The sequence below is a fragment of the Carcharhinus amblyrhynchos genome, chromosome 13, assembly GCF_965287045.1.
Source record: "Carcharhinus amblyrhynchos chromosome 13, sCarAmb.v2.hapA, whole genome shotgun sequence".
Lineage (NCBI taxonomy): Eukaryota > Metazoa > Chordata > Chondrichthyes > Carcharhiniformes > Carcharhinidae > Carcharhinus > Carcharhinus amblyrhynchos.
The window spans coordinates 7,068,921-7,089,374 of NC_137336.1; the positions used below are offsets into that span (position 1 = coordinate 7,068,921).

General features: G+C 41.6%; 3 pseudogenes; all 3 read right to left on the reverse strand.

Annotated features, from left to right (window-relative positions):
* Positions 1-1,298: 1,298 nt before the first annotated feature.
* On the reverse strand, positions 1,299-3,996 carry LOC145351431 (protocadherin gamma-A8 pseudogene; annotated as a pseudogene).
* A 4,178-nt stretch (positions 3,997-8,174) lies between these two features.
* Positions 8,175-10,909, reverse strand: LOC145351432 (protocadherin gamma-A8 pseudogene; annotated as a pseudogene).
* A 6,514-nt stretch (positions 10,910-17,423) lies between these two features.
* Positions 17,424-19,817, reverse strand: LOC145351642 (protocadherin alpha-C2 pseudogene; annotated as a pseudogene).
* Between the last annotated feature and the right edge of the window lie 637 nt (positions 19,818-20,454).

Genomic DNA, 20,454 nt, shown 5'->3' on the forward strand with positions numbered 1-20,454 from the left:
GTAAGTCTTGCATGGGGGACCTTATCGAACGCCTTGCTGAAATCCATATAAACCACATCTAGCGCTCTTCCTTCGTCAATGTGTTTAGTCGCAACTTCAAAAAAACTCAACTAGACTCGTAAGGCAAGATCTGCCTTTGACAAAGCCGTGCTGACTAATTTTGATCATACTATACTTCTCTACATGTTCATAAATCTTGGCTCTCAGGATCTTCTCCATCAACTTAACAACCACTGAGGTTAGACTCACCGGTTGATAATTTGCTGGGCTACCTCTAGTCCCTTTCTTGAATATAGGAATCACATCCGCAATCTTTCCAATCCTCCGGAACCTCTTCCGTCTCCATTTAATAACTAAAGCTGAGAAGAAACTGGTGTGGTGCATAATCACCTACATGCACCTGTTGGACCGCAAGCCCTGGATCTGGATTCTACGTTTATTATAGCATTCTCTGTAACCTATGATTGCAACAATATTAACACAGTAATAGGAATGGTGTGATTCGTGCAGGTCAAACAGTCTTTTTTGACCCTTACTTCTTATCTAGTTTATTATATCCGAATTTGCAGGAGCCCAGTATATGTTCTTAATTAGCACATTAATATGTTACACTTAGTAGCTTTACGCCAATTTCATCTCATTGTTAAAATATGTAATGTAAGCATTTGTGTGAAAGTCAAAGTTAAAGTTCATTTATATGTCACAGTACACTATATTAATAGTGTAATGTTACTGAGAAAATCCCCCAGTTGCCACACTCAGGGGCCTGTTTCGGTACACTGAGGGAAAATTTAGTACGGGCAATGCAACTAACCAGTACATATTTAGGACTATGGGAGGAAACCAGAATACTCAGCAGAAACCAACACAGACAGGAGGAGAATGTGCAGACTCCGCACAGACAGTGACCCGAGGCTGAAATCGAGCCTGGGTCCCTGTGTTGTGAGACAGCAGTGCTAACCACTATGCCACCGTCGCACTCATACTACCCAAGTCACCATAAGAATCCATTGGGCCGACTATGAAATTTTACAGCCTCAGCCATTAACTTGTTCAAAGCTATGAGGGAGTAAGTGTCTTCTGATCTCTTGTGTTGACTTTTAAAGCAGCAAACCGTGAAGGGAAATTCCGCAAGGGCATTCAGGTAATAATGCCTCAAGGTCAGTTGAGGAGCTGACCTTACAACAAACCCAACTGTGCAGCCAGTGAATATGTCGTCTGCCGCCTTCCCTTCCCAGCTGAAAGATACCAGATTCAGACCGGTGCTGGAGTATCATGGACTTTTTATTTTTCACGTATAATTTGATTAACAACACTGACAGTTGCATTACAAGAACGATCTTCTCTTTCCATAATAGAGATCCTCAAAACGAAAAGGCCTCCGGAACTCACGAAGCTGGAACGTATATAACAAACGCTGCCAGTAATTCTGCTCTGCCTCAATGTTGTCAACCCTTTGGAATTTAACATTGTTCCTGAGACAGAGGCGGTGTGTAGGGCTTCAAATACAGAAAATCGCTCTTAGCTGATTCCGGAGACAGACAAACTGCATAATGATGCGTTTCTGGCATGCGAACAATATCTCCAGCCGCAGTATAATTTAAAGATTCTTTCAGTGTGGGTCTCAGGTGAAAATCACTGTGAGAATCGTCCAGTCTATAGCAACAACTTGGGGAGTTGTAATCTTCAATTGTGCTTCTGTCCTGTTTACACTTGATGCCAATCAACAAAATGATGGTTATAAGAAATATAAAAGAAGTTGAGCCCAAAATCACAATTAAATAAAGATTTATATCAGAGCCATATTCAGGATTTGGCACTAAATTGCTACTTTCCGAGTAAATTTCAGTAACATTTCCCAGGACTGAAAAGTTGATTGTAACCGTGCCGGAGAGACTCGGCTGTCCATTATCCTTTACCAAGATGACCAGAGTTTGAGTGATGGCATCCTGATCCAAAATTCCTCGGGCTGTTCTGATTTCTCCAGACTTTAGCCCCACGCTGAACAAACTGGGATCAGTGGCTTTCAGCACCTGATAGTGGAGCCGTGCGTTCTGACCAGAATCCGCATCAGTTGCGATTATCTTGGTGACCAAGTGTCCCTGAGCCGCTGACTGAGGCACAATCTCCACTGCCGCTGACCCGCTCTGTGCTGAAGGTGAAACAATGACTGGAGCGTTGTCATTTTGATCCAGGATGATCACATTCAATGTTGCGCTGCTGCTCAGAGGGGGAACGCCAGCGTCTCGGGCTTGCACCTGAATCTGGAAGTTTTTGATTTGTTCGTAGTCAAAAGAGCGCAGTGCGTAAATGGTGCCGTTCATCGAGTTAAGAGTGAGGTAATTTGACAATGGCAAATCTTGGATACGAGTTTCTGTGAAAGAGTAAGTGATGTAGGAATTCTGATCTTGATCAGGATCGAAGGCGGTCACTGCGAAAATGGAAGCACCAGGAGCGATGTTCTCCATCACATACACTGTGTCCATGTGGCGAGGAAATCTTGGTGCGTTATCGTTTATATCAGAGACGGATATTTGGATTGTTTTATTTGTTGAAAGCGGAGGAGATCCCGAATCCTTGGCTAAAATTGCAATGTTGTATAAAGGGGTGGTTTCACGATCCAACATGTCACTGGTTATTAATTTATAATGACCACTCGAAGATGTTTGCAACTTAAAGGGAACATTCTCTGGGATTTTGCAGTTCACCTCTCCGTTTTTTCCAGAATCACGATCGATTACATTTATCAGAGCTGTCACAGTCCCTGGAGCTGCATCTTCAGGGACCACGTGAGACAAGGACGTTAATAATATCTCAGGGGCGTTATCATTCACATCAATTACATTAATCAGAATTTTGGAACGTCCTACATTTGCCGGTGGAGTATTGTCGACCGCTTGGACATCAAGTGAATAACTGCTTGCTTCTTCATAATCAATTCTGCCTTGAACCCTAATCTCTCCTGTTCTCGGATCCAAACTAAACAGTTTCTGCATTTTCTGTGGAACGCGGTTACTGAAAGAATAAGTTACCTCCGCATTCGGACCTTCGTCTGGATCAGTGGCAAGGACTGAAACCACCAAGGTTCCTCTGGGTGAATTCTCCATCAGGCTGACCTTATAGACCTCACTATGGAACGCAGGCGCATTGTCGTTGATGTCCAGCACAGTGATGAGAATCTGAGCGCTCCCAGATCTGGGAGGACTCCCTCCGTCAGTGGCCGTCAGTATCAGCTGAAACGATGACTGCTGTTCGCGGTCCAATGGCTTCTTCAACAACAACTCGGCAATTTTACTACCGTCTTCTGCAGTCTCCACTTTCAGACCGAAGTTCTCATTGGGGCTTATATTGTAACTGATGACTGTATTTGTCCCCATGTCTGGATCAAGTGCGCTCTCTAGCGGAAACCTGGAGCCTGGCGCCGTGCTTTCGGCCAATTGTAAGAGAACGGCACTCTCCTGGAAACTGGGCGAATTATCATTTATATCAAGAATCTCTACCTCACCGCGATACATCTCCAAAGGCTCTTCCACCACGATCCCGAAAGAAAATATACAAGTTGGCATCTGCCCACACAGCTGCTCTCTATCTATCCTTTCCTTCGCAAATAAAATGCCGGTTTCTGAATTTATCTCCAACCACTGTTTTTTATCAGCAGAGGTTAGTCGGAGCTTTCGAGCTGACAGCGTCAGAATGTTCAATCCCAAATCTTCGGCGACATTCCCAACAAAAGCGCCAGACTTCATTTCTTCGTGAACAGAATAATGAATTTTCCCGAAAATCACATCCGATGTAAAAAGAAGGAAAATTATATTCAACTGTCTGAATTTTAGGGCGTTGGTTATTCCTGGCTCTGCCATTGCCTGATGTATTTGCAAATATAAAAGATCAAGAGCTTCGCGATCGCATAATCTACTAAATACCTTAAATCAGAATGCTAAGCGAATGGACAGAGACCTTTTCACAAAATGAACGCAGGCAATGATTGCCTTTCTGTTCCTGTTCTGGTTCTGTGCCGGAGGAGGAGCAATAGATCTCTGGTTGGACTTGAAGTCCTCATTGGTCCACAGCGACACATTGAGTCCCTGCCTACGATAGCAACAGCCTTTTTCTTAAAGCTGTACGGTTTCTACGTGAAGGCCTTCAAACCCGTTATGCTTTTTCAGTGTACAACCAAAATGCGCAGACAGCGACATAAATTAACAGCCTTTATATATCGGCCATCGCTGCTCATTTCAAATGCAAAGGATTCATTATGATGAAGCTTTCTCTGCCACAAAACAGTTTTAATATTTATCATGGCACCACCATATGTATTTCTTCATATATCACCAGACGATCCTGTTTTGCAAAGGAAAAGGATCCATACGCATCAATGTTTTAAGGACTGTCTTCTCTTCATTACTTCCAAACTATGATGAGTGTTTTGACGGCTTTCTGTGTTTCAGAGTCCCATATCCAGGTGTAGTAATTGTAAAGTCTTTTGAATGTAACCTTAATTATTCTTGTGCACAACATTTCAAGGCTATTTAGAATTCAATAAATTTCTGACTAATAAAACAGATGATTATCCAAACAAAAATTTACAAGAATTGTGAATTATATGAGCCAATTCTGGATACTCCATGTAAACTGACTTCTGGCTCCACTTACCTTTGTCATGATAATTAAAAGGAGGCGATTTGGAAATCTGAAATGCTGGAAAAGAATAAAGATTTGGAATAAATTGGAATAATAAAATATAAATGATATGTGAATCATCGCCATGACAGTGCAAGTCAGGTGTATAACAATTAATATTTGAGGAAATATTCTTCGCTAATCAATCTGAAAGAAGTGTAAAGATCGACAACCTGGGTATTCTATCTAACAATTATGCTTGGATTTTCTAATGCAATGTTTAAAATGCTTTTTCGTCTGAACGCAATATGATTCTGACGTTGGTGACTGACTCACATAGAATCATAGAATACTACAGTGCAGAAGAAGATTATTTGGCCCGTTATGTCTGCACCAACAACAATCATACCAAGGCCCTATCCCATAACCTCATATATTTACCCTATTAATCCTGCTGACATTCCCCAACACTAAGTAGCAATTTAACATGGTCAACAAACCTAACTCTTACAGTTTCCTCTAACAGTCAATGTAGGAGGAAATCAGAGTCCCCAGAGGAAACCCACGTAGACACGGGAAAAATGTGCAAACACCCCAAAGACAGTCACCCAAGCCGGGAATAGAACTCGTGTCCCTGGCACTCTGAGGCAGCAGTGTGCGGCCGTGCCAACGCAGTTTGCCCATTTGCCTGCTGGTTGTTTTGATTATGATGTTAAGTTTTAAGTTTATTTATTAGTGTCACATTTCTCTTACATTAACACGGCACTGTAGCACAGTGGTTAGCACTGCTGCTTCACAGCTCCAGGAACCTGGGTTCGATTCCCTGCTCGAGCCACTGTCTGTGTGGAATTTGCACATTCTCCTCGTGTCTGCGTGGGTTTCCTCCGGTTGCTCCGGTTTCCTCCCACAGTCCAAAGATGTGCGGGTTAGGTTGATTGGATATGCTAAATTGGCCTTAGTGTCCTGAGATGCATAGGTTAGAGGGATTAGTAGGTAAATATGTAGGGATATGGGGATAGGGCCTGGGTGGGATTGTGGTCGGTGCAGACTCGATGGGCCAAATGGCCTCTTTCTGTGCTGTAGGGTTTCTTTGATTCTATGATTTCTATGACTGCAAAGAAGCCACTGACAAAATTCCCTAGTCACCACACTCTGGTGCCTGTTCCGGTACACTGAGGGCGAATGTAGCATGGCAAATGCAGCTAACCAGCATGTTGTTCGGGCTGTGGGAGGAAACCGGAGCATCTACGCAGACACCGGGAGAATGTACAAACCCCATACAGACAGTCACCCAAGCCAGGAATTGAAACCGGGTGAGGCAGCAATGCTAACCACTGTGCCAGCCAGCTGCCCACTCAAACTGTGTTGAGTGAGTCAGACACTGGAATATTCTGAATGTGTTAATTATTTATGAACTATTGTGACAAATCATAATTTGTGGATTCTGGATAAGGTTACGACTAGTTTCAGCCAATGACAATCATGTACTAACAATAAAGAGGGTACGAACATAATCAGAATGAGACACCAAATAAGGTTACTGAAAATACAGTTCCAGCGACCAAAATAGCAGTTTTAAATAAATATATTATTCTGCATTAAACTGACAAATCTGTGAACTAATATCAAGTAATTTTAACGGGAATTAGCAATTCATTTTACCTGTAACAGCAGAATTGGTTTTATTGGATATTCAAATTAAACTTTCAAGCTCCACTCCTCTGGCTAGCTTATTCCCGCTTCACAACTGTGACTCGTTTAAAATCATTTCCTTTAGAAATCGTGAAACTATTCCCTCTAATGAAATGTCAGTGGTTTCTGGTACTTGGCTGGTTTGATTAATACCACCCTCTGTGAATTTTGTTTTCTCTCATATTACCTTCCCCATGCAATGAGAACGTTCATCTTCTATAAGTATTCATCATTTCATACGATGCATAACACCAGTCCAGAGACCACCCTGTCTAGTACCAAACAGCAGATGTTCAGTACTCTCGAAGAACATTCATCTATTGACCATTCATATGACACATCACGCTACTTAATGTGAACGTGTTAACAGCTCCACAAACGTAATATTCAGGAAAATGTCTCACCATCTGTCAAGTACATATACGGCTATGTTACAATTTACGAATTGTGCATTCTGCCCAGTGGACTAAAAAGATTTCCATAATCTCTGACGCCAGGCTATTTTCCATCTGTACCATTGGTATGATTTTGGTGCAATTCATTTTACTGCGCAATTGTGGGCTGCACAGTAGAAGTTTAAACATTTAGTTTTTTTTCTGACAAGAAGACCTCAGAGTTTTTAAAAATCGCTTTGAAGGGCCAAATCCCATTGTCTTTGCTGAGGTTCGGTCTTAGAAGACGACTTAAGATCAATTAAACACCAGTGCAAAATCAAATTACTTCGCAGCAATACTTAAAGGAAGTGTGCTGTCCGGATCTGATAACTAAAGGTGAGAGGAGACTGCTGTGGTGCATAATCACCTACATGCACCTGTTGGACCGCAAGCCCTGGATCTGGATTCTACGTATATTATAGCATTCTCTGTAACCTATGATTGCAACAATATTAACACAGTAATAGGAATGGTGTGACTCGTGCAGGTCAAATAGTCTTTTTTGACCCTTCCTTCTTACCTAGTTTAGTATATTCGAATTTGCAGGAGCCCAGTATATGTTCTTAATTAGCACATTAATATGTTATACTTAGTAGCTTTACGCCAGTTTCATCTCATTGATAAAATGTGTAATGTAAGCACCTGTGTGAAAGTCAAAGCTTAAAGTTCATGTCTATGTCACAAGTACACTATATTAATACTGTAATGTTACTGAGAAAATGCCCCAATTGTCACACTCAGGTGCCTGTTTGGGTTCACTGAGGGAGAATTTAATTTCAGCAATGCAACTAAACAGTACATCTTTAGGACAATGGAGGAAGCCAGAACACCCTGAGGAAACCTACACAGACAGGAAGAAAATGTGCAGACTCCGCACAGACAGTGACCCGAGGCTGAAATCGAGCCTGGGTCCCTGTGTTGTGAGACAACAGTGCTAACCACTATGCCGCCGTGCCACTCATACTACCCAAGTCACCATAAGAATCCATTGGGCCGACTATGAAATTTTACAGCCTCAGCCATTAACTTGTTCAAAGCTATGAGGGAATAAGTGTCTTCTGATCTCTTGTGTTGACTTTTAAAACAGCAAACCGTGAAGGGAAATTCTGCAAGTGCATTCAGGTAATAATGCCTCAAGGTCAGTTGAGGACATGACCTTACAACAAACCCAACTGTGCAGCCAGTGAATATGTCGTCTGCCGCCTTCCCTTCCCAGCTGAAAGATACCAGATCCAGACCGGTTGCTGGAGTATCATGGACTTTTTATTTTCCACATATCATTTGATTAACAACACTGACAGTTGCATTACAAGAACGATCCTTTCTTTCCATAATAGAGATCCTCAAAACGAAAAGGCTTCCGGAACTCATGGAGCAGGAACGCATTTAACAAAGGCTGCCAGTAATTCTGCTCTGCCTCAATGCCTCAATGTTGTCAACCCTTTGGAATTTAACATTGTTCCTGGGACATGGGCGATGTGTAGGGCTTCAAATACAGAAAATCGCTCTTAGCTGATTCCGGAGACAGACAAACTGCATAATGATGCGTTTCTGGCATGCGAACAATATCTCCAGCCGCAGTATAATTTAAAGATTCTTTCAATGTGGGTCTAATGTGAAAATCACTGTGAGAATCATCCAGTCTATAGCAACAACTTGGGGAGTTGTAATCTTCAATTGTATTTCTGTCCTGTTTACACTTGATGCCAATCAACAAAATGATGGTGACAAGAAATATAGAGGAAGTTGAGCCCAAAATCACAATTAAATAAAGATTTATATCAGAGCCATATTCAGGATTTGGCACTAAGTTGCGACTTTCCGAGTAAATTTCAGTAACATTTCCCAGGATTGAAATGTTGATTGTAAACGTGCTGGAGAGACTCGGCAGTCCATTATCCTTCACCAAGATGACCAGAGTTTGAGTGATGGCATCTTGCTCCAAAATTCCTCGGGTTGTTCTGATTTCCCCAGAGTTCAGCCCCACGCTGAACAAACTGGGATCAGTGGCTTTCAGTACCTGATAGTGGAGCCGTGCGTTCTGACCAGAATCAGCATCAGTTGCGATTACCTTGGTGACCAAGTAGCCCTGAGCCACTGACTGAGGTACAATCTCCACTGCCGCTGATCCGCTCTGTGCTGAAGGTGAAACAATGACTGGAGCGTTGTCATTTTGATCCAGGATGATCACATTCAATGTTGCGCTGCTGCTCAGAGGGGGAACGCCAGCGTCTCGGGCTTGCACTTGAATCTGGAAGTTTTTGATTTGTTCGTAGTCAAAAGAGCGCAGTGCGTAAATGGTGCCGTTCATCGAGTTAAGAGTGAGGTAACTTGACAATGGCAAATCTTGGATATGAGTTTCTGTGAAAGAGTAAGTGATGTAGGAATTCTGATCCAGATCAGGATCGAAGGCAGTCACTGCGAAAATGGAAGCACCAGGGGCGATATTCTCCATCACATACACTGTGTCCATGGGGCGAGGAAAACTTGGGGCGTTATCGTTTATATCAGAGACGGATATTTGGATCGTTTTATTTGTTGATAGCGGAGGGGATCCCGAGTCCTTGGCTAAAATTGCAATGTTGTATAAAGGGGTTGTTTCACGATCCAACATGTCACTGGTTATTAATTTATAATGACCACTCGAAGATGTTTGCAATTTAAAGGGAACGTCCTTTTGGATCTCACATTTCACCTCTCCGTTTTGTCCAGAATCGCGGTCGATTACATTGATCAGGGCTGTCACAGTCCCGGGAGAAGCATCTTCAGGGATCATGCTGGACAGTAAGGTCACTTTTATCTCAGGGGCGTTATCATTCACATCAATTACATTAATCAACACTTTAGAATGTCCAGCAATTGCCGGTGAACCATTGTCGACAGCTTGAACATCAAGTGAATAACTGCTTGCTTCTTCATAATCAATTCCGCCTTGAACCCTAATCTCTCCTGTTCGCGGATCCAAACTAAACAGTTCTTGCATTTTCCGTGAAACGCGGTTACTGAAAGAATAAGTTACCTCCGCATTCGAACCTTCGTCTGGATCAGTGGCATGGATTGAAACCACCAAGGTTCCTCTGGGTGAATTCTCCATCAGGCTGATCTTGTAGACCTTGCTGTCGAACGCAGGCGCATTGTCGTTACTATCCAGCACAGTGATGAGAATCCGAGCGCTCCCAGATCTGGGAGGACTCCCTCCGTCAGTGGCCGTCAGCATCAGCTGAAAGGATGACTGCCGTTCGCGGTCCAATGATTTCTCCAATAATAACTCGACAATTTTATTACCGTCTTCTGCAGTCTCCACTTTTAGACCGAAGTTCTCATTGGGGTTGATGTTGTAACTGGTGACTGTATTTGTCCCCAGGTCTGGATCGAGCGCGCTCTCTAGCGGAAACCTAGAGCCTGGCGCCATGGTTTCGGCAATTTGTAACAGAATGGCACTCTCCGGGAAACTGGGCGAATTATCATTGATATCAAGAATCTCCACCTCACCATGGTACGTTTGTGGAGAAATTTCGAACACTATTTGGAAGGAAATAATACATGTTGAGATTGGACCACAAAGCTTGTCTCTGTCGATTCTCTCGTTGGTAAATAACAATCCCTTTTCCTTATTTATTTCCAAATAGTGCCTTACGTGATCAGAGACCAGCCGTCCTTTGCGAGCCGACAATGCTGCAATATTCAGTCCCAAATCTTCAGCAATATTACCAATTACAGCTCCTTGCTCCATTTCCTCGGGAACCGAATAACGAATCTGGGCAGAAACCACATCCAGTGCGCAAATCGAGACAGTCAGAACCATCGCACTGAATTTCCAGGCGTTGCTGTTTTGTGAATACGCCATTGTTGCCGAATTAGACTATCTCACAAAAGCACAAACATAAGCTTAGTGTGACTAGTCAGTGCTGCCAATATGTCTTCCAATATCTTAAACTATACTTACAAAGTATTCCCCGCTTCACTCAGTGGCCGCACAACCTCAGCGCAGACAACCTATTCTCACTGTGTCTGATTCTGCTCTCGTTCCGTGATGGGGGTGGAGCAATGGATCTCTCACTCATTTGACATTCTTATTGGTGGACAGCGACACAGCGCGTTCTTGTCAATAATGACACCAGAAATTCTTAAAGCTGAGCTATTCCTGGAATAATGGTAATAGTAATGAGTATTTTAATGGTGTGCAACCATAATACCCATGCAATTTTCTAGGCTACAGTTCAAACTATTTTTGTAACATTTCTCGTTTAGGTCGTCGTCAATGCTTTGAAATGTCAGTTAGATTCAGTTGTTAAGGGTTCCCACCCACTAGATCATAAGATAAACCCACCTATTAAACCAATGTCTATTCAATGTGTTCCATCTGTCTTCATCGAAACCATATTTCTATGACCACACCTAATTGCTCCCTAAATTGGTTTAGTCTGGTATCTTTCCCTCAACCACTGGTGCCACAACGCAAACGGTTCACTTATTTCTGCATAGGGGTATGTTTCATAACTTCATTCTTCGCTCACATAAATAACATGCAAACCTGTGCCATTATAATTTGCGTCCTGTTATTGTATGAGTGAGTACGTGGAGAATTGATATAATTTCCAGGGACCTATACTTCGGTTTCCACTCTACTTTGATGGGAGTACTAGTCCAATAGGAAGTCCCGATGTGTCTGTGGAGGGGATCTCGTTAATTGGTTTCCAAACACCATTTGTGTTTGATACTACACAGAGTGCAATTATAATGTGGCGTCGAAACTCTTTTAGAAATTTTCTTTCACAACGCATCCATAATATTTTAGGATGCATCGTTAATGGGAAAGTCCATACTGTGCTCTAAAATGTTTAGTGGAATTATGCCCAGTTGCATACATAGGTTCATGCATAATACTCTCTCCTGGTTAAAGGAATTCCCACTGGAACTAGAAACCATGGAAGCAGTATTCTAACAATATTGTCAGGGGAACTTACACTATAGAATTGGCAATATTTTCTCACTTAACTATTGGTACTCAATATAAAATTGATCTATTCCTCAAATGTCCTATATTGCAAAATGATCAAATTATGTATGACTTATGATTAACCAACTTCCATGACTGCAAGCAAAGTTGAATGTGGATGAGTAAACTTGGAGTTGTATTACAAAACTAGGTCATTATAATAGACTTCACAATCGTGGAAGGGCGATGCAGTAAGAAATGTGTCAGCAAAATTAATTAACGTAAAAAAGTCACATAAATATATGTATAAGTGATTGCAATTAAGATCAAATTGGTAAGCCGGGAGTAGAGGAGCAATCCAGCAGTAATAATTCTAACATAGTCAGGCTTACCTGAATAATTAAGAAAGATATAAGACAGAGACTCAGGTAATAGACTCAAAAACTGAAGGTAAAACTAAACGAAAGACAAAGACAAGCAGAAATTACATAAACAACAAGAAGAGAATAGCCAGCAGGAATATGAACAGGTTAAAGAATATATCAAAAAAATACAAAGTAACCCGGAGGCTAAATTATCAATGAACATATAATAAATAAAGAATACAACAGACAAATGCAGAACAGAAGAAAACTAAATAAACGCAAATTTCTGTGGATGCTGGAATCCGAAGCCAATAGAGAAAACACTGGAAAATCTCAGTAGGTCTGGCAGCATCTGTAAGGAGAAAAAAGAGCTGACATTTCTATCCAGAGTCCAAAAGAAAACTGAAGATGGCGTAGGACTACTAACAGATGCATGAGCGAACTTTAGCATTGGCAGCGTGTTCCTAGAATAATAATCCAGAGACATTAATATACAAAAAGAAACAGAGAGGTCAAAGCCACATAGGCCCCTTAGAGAATGAGAATAGGACAATGATAATCAGGAACCAGGAAATGGCAGAGGAGATAAATAAATACTATGTGTCAGTCTTCACAGCAGACGACACCAACATCATTCCAAAAATACCAAATAACCTACAGTGGGGTCTGGGGGGAGGCGGGATGGAAATAAATACAACAACTATCACTAGAAAAAAAGTATTAGGGGAACTAATGGGCTTAAAAGCCAATCAGTCCAATGGACCTGGGATATTAAAGGAAGTACCTAATTAGCACTGATATTAACGTTCCAAGAATCCTTCATTTTGAAAACGTCCCAGAGGATTAGAAAACACCATTTCTTGTCTCCCTCCCGTGTTCGAAAAGGAAGGGTGACAAAAGACAGCCAACTATAGAACAGTTGGCTTAACATCTGTCATCGGGAAAATATTAAATTCCATTGTAAAGGATTCAATAGCAGAACGCTTGGAAATTCAGAACATAACCAAACAAAATCAACATGGCTTCACGGAGAGAAAATCCTGCCTGACAAATGTCTTGGAATTCTTTGAGGTGACAACGAGCAGAATAGATAAAGGAGAACCAATGGATGCAAAATACTTGGATTTCCCAAAAAGCATTTGATAACTTTCCACACAAAAGGCTACTTAATAAGATAACAGCTATGGTTTACACAGTAAACCATATTAGCATAATTACAGGATTGGCTAAATAACAGAAGACACAGAGTTGGGATAAGAGAGACATTTTCAGGTTGGCAAACTGTAACAAATGGAGCAGCACAGGGGTCAGCGATGGGGCTACCGATCTTTATAATATATGTGATGTATGACTTGGATGAGGGAACTAAATGTATCATTGCTAGGTTTATGGATGACACAAAAACAGATGGGAGTCAAGTGGTGAGGATGAGACAAAACGTCTGCCGAAGGATAGACAGGTTAAGTGGGCAAAAACCTGGAAAGTGAAATATAATGCAGGAAAATGTGAAGTTGTGCACTTTGGTGGGAGGAATAAAGTAGTTGAGTATTATTAATAGGGAAAAATTACAGAAAGCTACAACACAGAAGATTTTAAGAGTACTCGCTTGCAAATCACAAAAAGCTAGCATGCAAGTTCAGCAGCTAATAGGGAAAGCAAATGAAATGTTGGACTTTATTTCAAAGAGAGTGCAGTATAGAATTATAGAAGTCTTGCTAAAGCTATTCTGGACACTAATTAGATAACATCAGGAACATCGTGAACAGTTTAGCTCCACTTATCTAAGAAAATGTATACTGGCATTGAAGGCAGTCCAGGGAACGTTCACTTGGGTTGAACTCAGGAATGGGGGGATCTTGCTCTGAGGGAAGGTTCAGTAAGTGAGCCTGGAATTTCAATGATTGAGTAGCAACCTTATTGAGACATATAGAGTTCTCAAGGGTTTGATTGATAGATGTTGAGAGGTTGTTTCCTCTTAGGGGAGAATGTAGGACCAGGGGCCATAATCACAGAGTCGCTCATGTAAAATAGGGATGAGGAGGGATTTCTTCATTTAAAAGGTTGTGAATCTGGAATTCTTTACCACAGAGGGGTGTAGAGTTTGGGTTGTTAAGCATATTCAACGCTGAGATAGATTTTTAATCAGTAAGGGAGTCCAAAGTTAAGGGAATAAAGTGGAAAAGAGGAGTTGTGGATTATAGTATCAGATCAATGATGATCTCATTGAATGGAGGAGCAGACTCGATGGTTGAATGGTTTAATTCTGCTCCTATATCTATAACATGAGTGAAAATCTCACTATGACTGTCGAATTTATTTTGAAATAGTTAATTAAACTTGTAATAATGTAAGCATCAGTAGTCGTAGTCAAAAAACCATGGAATTAAAAAAAAATCTATTTGTTTCACTTAGGAAACTATCCTTCTCATTCTTCTAGCGTATGTTTAACTACAGACCACAGAAATGTGTTTGTCTCTGAAATGATACGAAAGGTAATTTGGGGCAATTAGGGATGGATAAAAAATTCTGGTATTGTCAGAGATGGGTACATCCACTGTGAATGTTTTTCTTTAAATTAATTCACAGATAATAGTAGAAATATTTAATAGTTACATCGGAGTTTCTCAATTACTCGGGAGGCGAATATGAGCAGAAATATAATATATTTAACATAGGAGGAAAAGGGACAATTGAAAAACGAATCAAATTTAAAGAGAGCAATGCCCAATTGTTATAAATGAGTTGCATGTAAAGTGCTAAAGTAATCAATTAGAGGAATTTGAAGGAGCAGAATTGCATACATCTAGAAAATTATTGAAAAAGGAAGTATTGCCAAAGAGGTGGAGGAATTTGATCGTGTTCCTGCATTTAAAAGATGCTCGAAGATCCAGACAATTATATATAGTTGCCTTAACATAGTGGTAGGAAGGACAATGGAATACGTATGAAAAATAGAATGGACTGACATCTAGAAACAAAAAGTATAAATGGATCTCAATACTTGACGAACCTTATTGACTTCACTGAAGGATAACAGGAATGGTTCACCAATGCAACATAGGGGTTTTTTTATTTGTGTATGGGGTTTGGGCGTTGATCAGTAGGCCAGCATTTATTGCCCATTCCTAATTGCCCTTGAGAAGATGGTAGTGAGTTGCCTTTTTGAACAGCTGCAGCCCCTGTGGCGAAGATAGACCCTCAGTGATTTTGGGGTGGGGGGGTGAAGAGGGGTTCCAGGATTATGACGCAGTGAAGTGACAGTGAAGGAAGAGTGGAACAGTTGTAAATTAGGACAGTCTGTGACATGAAGGGGAACTTGCAGGTCGTTGTGTTCCCCTTCATCTGCTGTCCTTGTCTGTCTAGGTGGTAGCATTCATGGGTTTTGAAGGTGCTGTCGAACTTGGTGAGTTGCTGCAGTGAATTTTGTAGATTACACACACTGCTGCCATTGTGCGTCAGTGGAGGGAGTGTATTTTTAAGGGTGAAGAGGTGCCAATTAAGTGGGTTCATTTGCCTGGATGATGTAGAGCCTCTTTAGCATGATGGGAATTACTCCTGGCTTGTGTCTGGTAGATTTTGGGCAGGCTTTGGGAATACAGGAGGTGGGTCGCTTGCTGCAGAATTCTCTGCCTCCACTTTTCAGCCATGGTATTTAAATGGCTCCTCTCGTTCAGTTTCTGATAAATGGTAAACCCCAGGATGTTGATAGTGCAGTATTCGGCAATGAAAATGCCATTGAATGTCTCGAGAAAATGGGTGGATTCCATGTTATTGAATATGATCATTGCCTGGCAAGTAGATGGTGGGAATGTTATTTGCCACATGTCAGCCCAGGCCTGAATACTGGCCAGGTCTTGTTGCATATGGACACGGGCTGCTTCCACATCTGGGGAGCTGTGAATGTTGGTGAACATTGTGCAATCATCATTAATTATCCCCGTTTCTGCCCTTTTGATGGAGCGATGGTCATTAGAGAAATAGCTGAAGATGGTAATTTTTTTATGAATATCTTATATTTTCAAATGACATTGGTGCTGAAACCTTGTTCACACGTTAAGCTAATGCTAGTGCCTTGTGAATTGGTTGTACACTTTATGTTCGGGAGAGACGCTGAATTGCGAGGTGCGACTAATATAGAGAAAGAACATGAAGAAATAGATTAAGGCTTCAGTAAACTTGTAGTATGGACGTGTACTTGGCAATTGATTTCAATATAGATAAGAATGAGGAGATGAACTTAGGTAAGTAGAGTCTGACGGGTTATAGAGCAAAGATAATTAAGTCACAGATACGCAAACCACTCAAAGTAGTGGTACATGATAGAAAACCAAGCACTGATTCTCATTTTAGGAGGGATGTCATTGAAAACAAAACACAGAAGTGATGGTAAATTTGTGGAGAACATTTGGTAGCCCACGCTTAAGAGGAAACTGAAAGGCTACCTTACAGAGGATATTAAGGTAATTAAATACTTGATTGGGGTATACATAGAGAAAATGTTTTTACTTTTGTGGGAATATAAACTTAGATTGTAAAAGAATAAAGAATTGATTAATAAATTCTACATGAAACTAACTTATTTATGCAGAAGATGGTTAGATGCGACACTCCCTTAAGCTAGGCGTAGCTGAGGCAAATAGTAATGATGCATTAAAAGGGAAACTAGAGAAATACGTCAGAGGGAAAGGAGTGTACTGATATGCTAACAAAGTTTGATGAAAAGTGATAGAAGAGGGCACGGGAGAAGCATTAAAACCAATATGGGTTTGTTTGCGCTGGACGGTCCGTGATGAACTCCATGTACATCCGGAGATAACAGAAAATGCAAATCTGACAACACCAATTGCTATTAACATTATATTACAGGTCTTCTGCTCTGTTATGTCTTCGTCTCAATTTATACTGCTGTGTTAGTGTACAAACGAAGTAGGAAGAGACCTCTATACTATAGGGTCAGTATGGCTGCATTGAACAGTTACAAACGCCTTCTATAGGATATATTAATTCCAAGTCAGAAGAGAGAGCATTCCAGTTATTTCCTAATGATAAAACATTGTTGATATATATTTTACACATACAGGTAAAATGTCAGGGTACTGCCTTAGCTGCTTACCTACCACATGGACCGTTTCATAATGATCTTTAGCCTGTCTGCGCCCTGCAGTTTTAAGGTGCCCTTAGGTACCATCTAGCGGGCGCATTTTATATGTTACCACTTTCTTTCCTTTTTAATAATGCCCGTTTGTTACGCCATTTATACACCATTGCAAAGCAAAATCTCTGGTTGAGGGTGGAGTAAAATATCGTATTTCCAATTGAATTTACGAAAACCAGAATTTGTATCATTTTCTCGAACGGCCTCAATTTTGCAACTTAGCATTGCTCTTGAGAGAAGTGTGGATTGCACGGCTTCAGGAACAAAAAATCGCTCTTCGAAGATTCTGGAGATAAGCAAACTGTGTAGTGGTAAGTTTCCGAAAAGGGGGTATTTTGCCCAGTTCCAGCGCATTTCAGTGCATCTGGTGGCGCACGTGCCCGACTAAAGGCATCCTTCGAATTCCTTCGCCTACAGCAACAAAGTGGGGACCAATAAAGTGGAACACTGTCTGTGCTCTGTTTCCATTTCACACCAACCAACAAAATAATTGTAACAAGAAATATAACTGAAGTTGAACCGAAAGCAGCGATCAAGTAAATGTTTAGATCGGGGGAATACCCTGGATTAGTGACTAAGTGACTACTATCAGATGTTTGTTCAGTAACATTGGCTAAAATTGATAAGAAGATTGTACCCGTGCTAGAGAGACTGGGCTGTCCATTATCGCGCACCGAGATGACAAGACTGTGCGTTGAACCATCCTGTTCCAAAATGCTTCGCATTGTTCTGATTTCCCCCGAATTACTCGCAACAGTGAACAGAGTGGGGTCGGTTGATTGAAGTATCTGATAGTGGAGCCGTGCATTCTGACCAGAATCAGCATCAGTTGCGATTATTTTGGTGACCAAGTAACCCTGAGCCGCTGACTGAGGCACAATCTCCACTGCCGCTGATCCACTCTGTGCTGAAGGTGAAACAATGACTGGAGCGTTGTCATTTTGATCCAGGATGATCACATTCAATGTTGTGCTGCTGCTCAGAGGGGGAACGCCAGCGTCTCGGGCTTGAACTTGAATCTGGAAGTTTTTGACTTGCTCGTAGTCAAAAGGGCGCAGTGCGTAAATAGTCCCGTTCATCGAATTAAGATTGAAGTAGGTATACGCTGTTGATTCCTGAAGATTCCCTGCGAATGAATAAGAAACATAGGAATTCTGATCTAGGTCAGGATCGAAAGCAGTCACGGCGAAAATAGAGGCACCGGGAGCGTTGTTCTCCGGCACATACACTGTGAACGATGGTCGGGTAAACCTTGGGGGGTTATCGTTTATGTCAGAAACAGATATCTGGATAGTTTTATTTGATGATAGTGGCGGAGACCCCGAATCCCAGGCTAAAATAGGTATGTTATATAGAGGCGTAGTTTCACGATCCAACAATCCACTGGTGATTAGCTTATAATGGTAAGTCAAAGTGGATTGGAGCTGAAATGGGAATTCCTTTGGAACCTGGCAGTGAACTTTCCCATTCGCTCCAGAATCCCGATCCATGATATCTAGCAAAGCTACCACAGTCCGTGGCGCAGCGTCTTCGGGGACCCTGCTCGACAATGAGGTCAATTTTATCTCAGGGGCGTTGTCATTTACATCAATCAGTTTGATCATTAGTTTGGAATGTCCTGAGATTGCTGGTGCACCATTATCCACAGCCTGAACATCAAGTTCGTAATGGTTTTCTTCTTCGAAATCAAGCAGCTCCTGAACTCTGACCTCTCCAGTTTCCGGATCCAAGCTGAACAGCTCCCCCACCCTCCGAGAGGCAAGATTAACGAAAGAATATTTCAGCTCCGCATTGGTGCCTTGGTCCAGATCCACAGCGTTGATTTTAATCACCAAGGTACCCGGGGGTGCGTTTTCCACTAAGCTCGCCCTGTACACGTCATGTTCGAACACAGGCGCATTATCATTGTTATCGAGCAGATTAATGTTAATTTGAATTGTCCCAGACCTTTGAGGGGTCCCGCCATCAACGGCAGTCAACGCAAACTGAAAGGATGATTGCCGTTCGCGGTCCAAGGGTTTCTCCAACCACAATTCTGCAATTTTACTATTATCCTCTCTGGTTTGTACTTTCAGACTGAAGTGTTCATTCGGGCTGAGGCTGTAGCTGGTGACTGCATTTGTCCCGACGTCTGGATCGAGCGCGCTCTCTAGCGGAAAACGCGAGCCTGGCGCTATGGATTCTGCCATTTGTAAGAGAATGGCACTCTCCCGGAAACTGGGCGAATTATCATTTATATCAAGAATCTCCACCTCACCGCTGTACATTTCGAGGGGGTTATCTACTATTATTTGGAAAGCAAGGATGCACTTCAGGCTTTGTGCACAGAGCTGTTCCCTGTCCATTCTTTCAAAAACAAATAAGACGCCACTCTCCAAATTTACCTCCAAATACTGCCTTCCGTCAGCGGAGACAAGACGACATTTTCGAGCTTTCAGCTGTCGAACGTTTAGCCCCAAATCTTCGGCGATGTTCCCAACTGTGGTACCATATTCCAGTTCCTCGGGAATAGAATAGCGAAGCTCTCCAAACCCCAGATTAACTGTACAAAGCAGGCAAATAACAGTCGATATCATAAATATCAAGGCGTTGTTGTTCTGTGAATTCGCCATTGTACTCTCCCGGATTGTTGGGGAAATCTACAAAACCATTTCAATGCGAGGAAAGATTCCACCGCAAAATCCAAATCAATATACTCTCAGTGCTAAATCATTTTTCCCCACTCCGGATCTGGTTTCTTAATCTAAATGAATGAAACTGACGGCTCCCTTTCAGTCTGTTCTCGTTCCCTGTTGGGGAGGGACAATGGATCACTCGCTGCATCAAGGCTCCCTATTGGTAAACAGCGACACAACGAGAACTTGTCAATCACTGCACATTCCAATTCTTAAAGCTGCACTGTTCCATGAAAAAGCGATTTAGTGGTGCACAACCAGTATACACAGACAACAAAAGTAGTTGCATTTATGCTCTGAAATAATTGCTTTAAATCTTTCCAAACTTCTTAAATTTTGACATTTTCTTGATTGGTATATCGACATTCTGCTTTCATTTTCCAGGTCATCAAATGCAAGGATATTCCAGATAGTATTTGTTGATACTGACGCAACAAAAGCACCTTATCTCTTGATACAATTTAGGACATCATGATCTACAAATCTTTCAATCTAGCATCGATATTAATGTTTATTGCTGTTTCTCATATTTTGAGGGTTTCAAATGCAATTCCGACGTTTGCAAACATGGAAA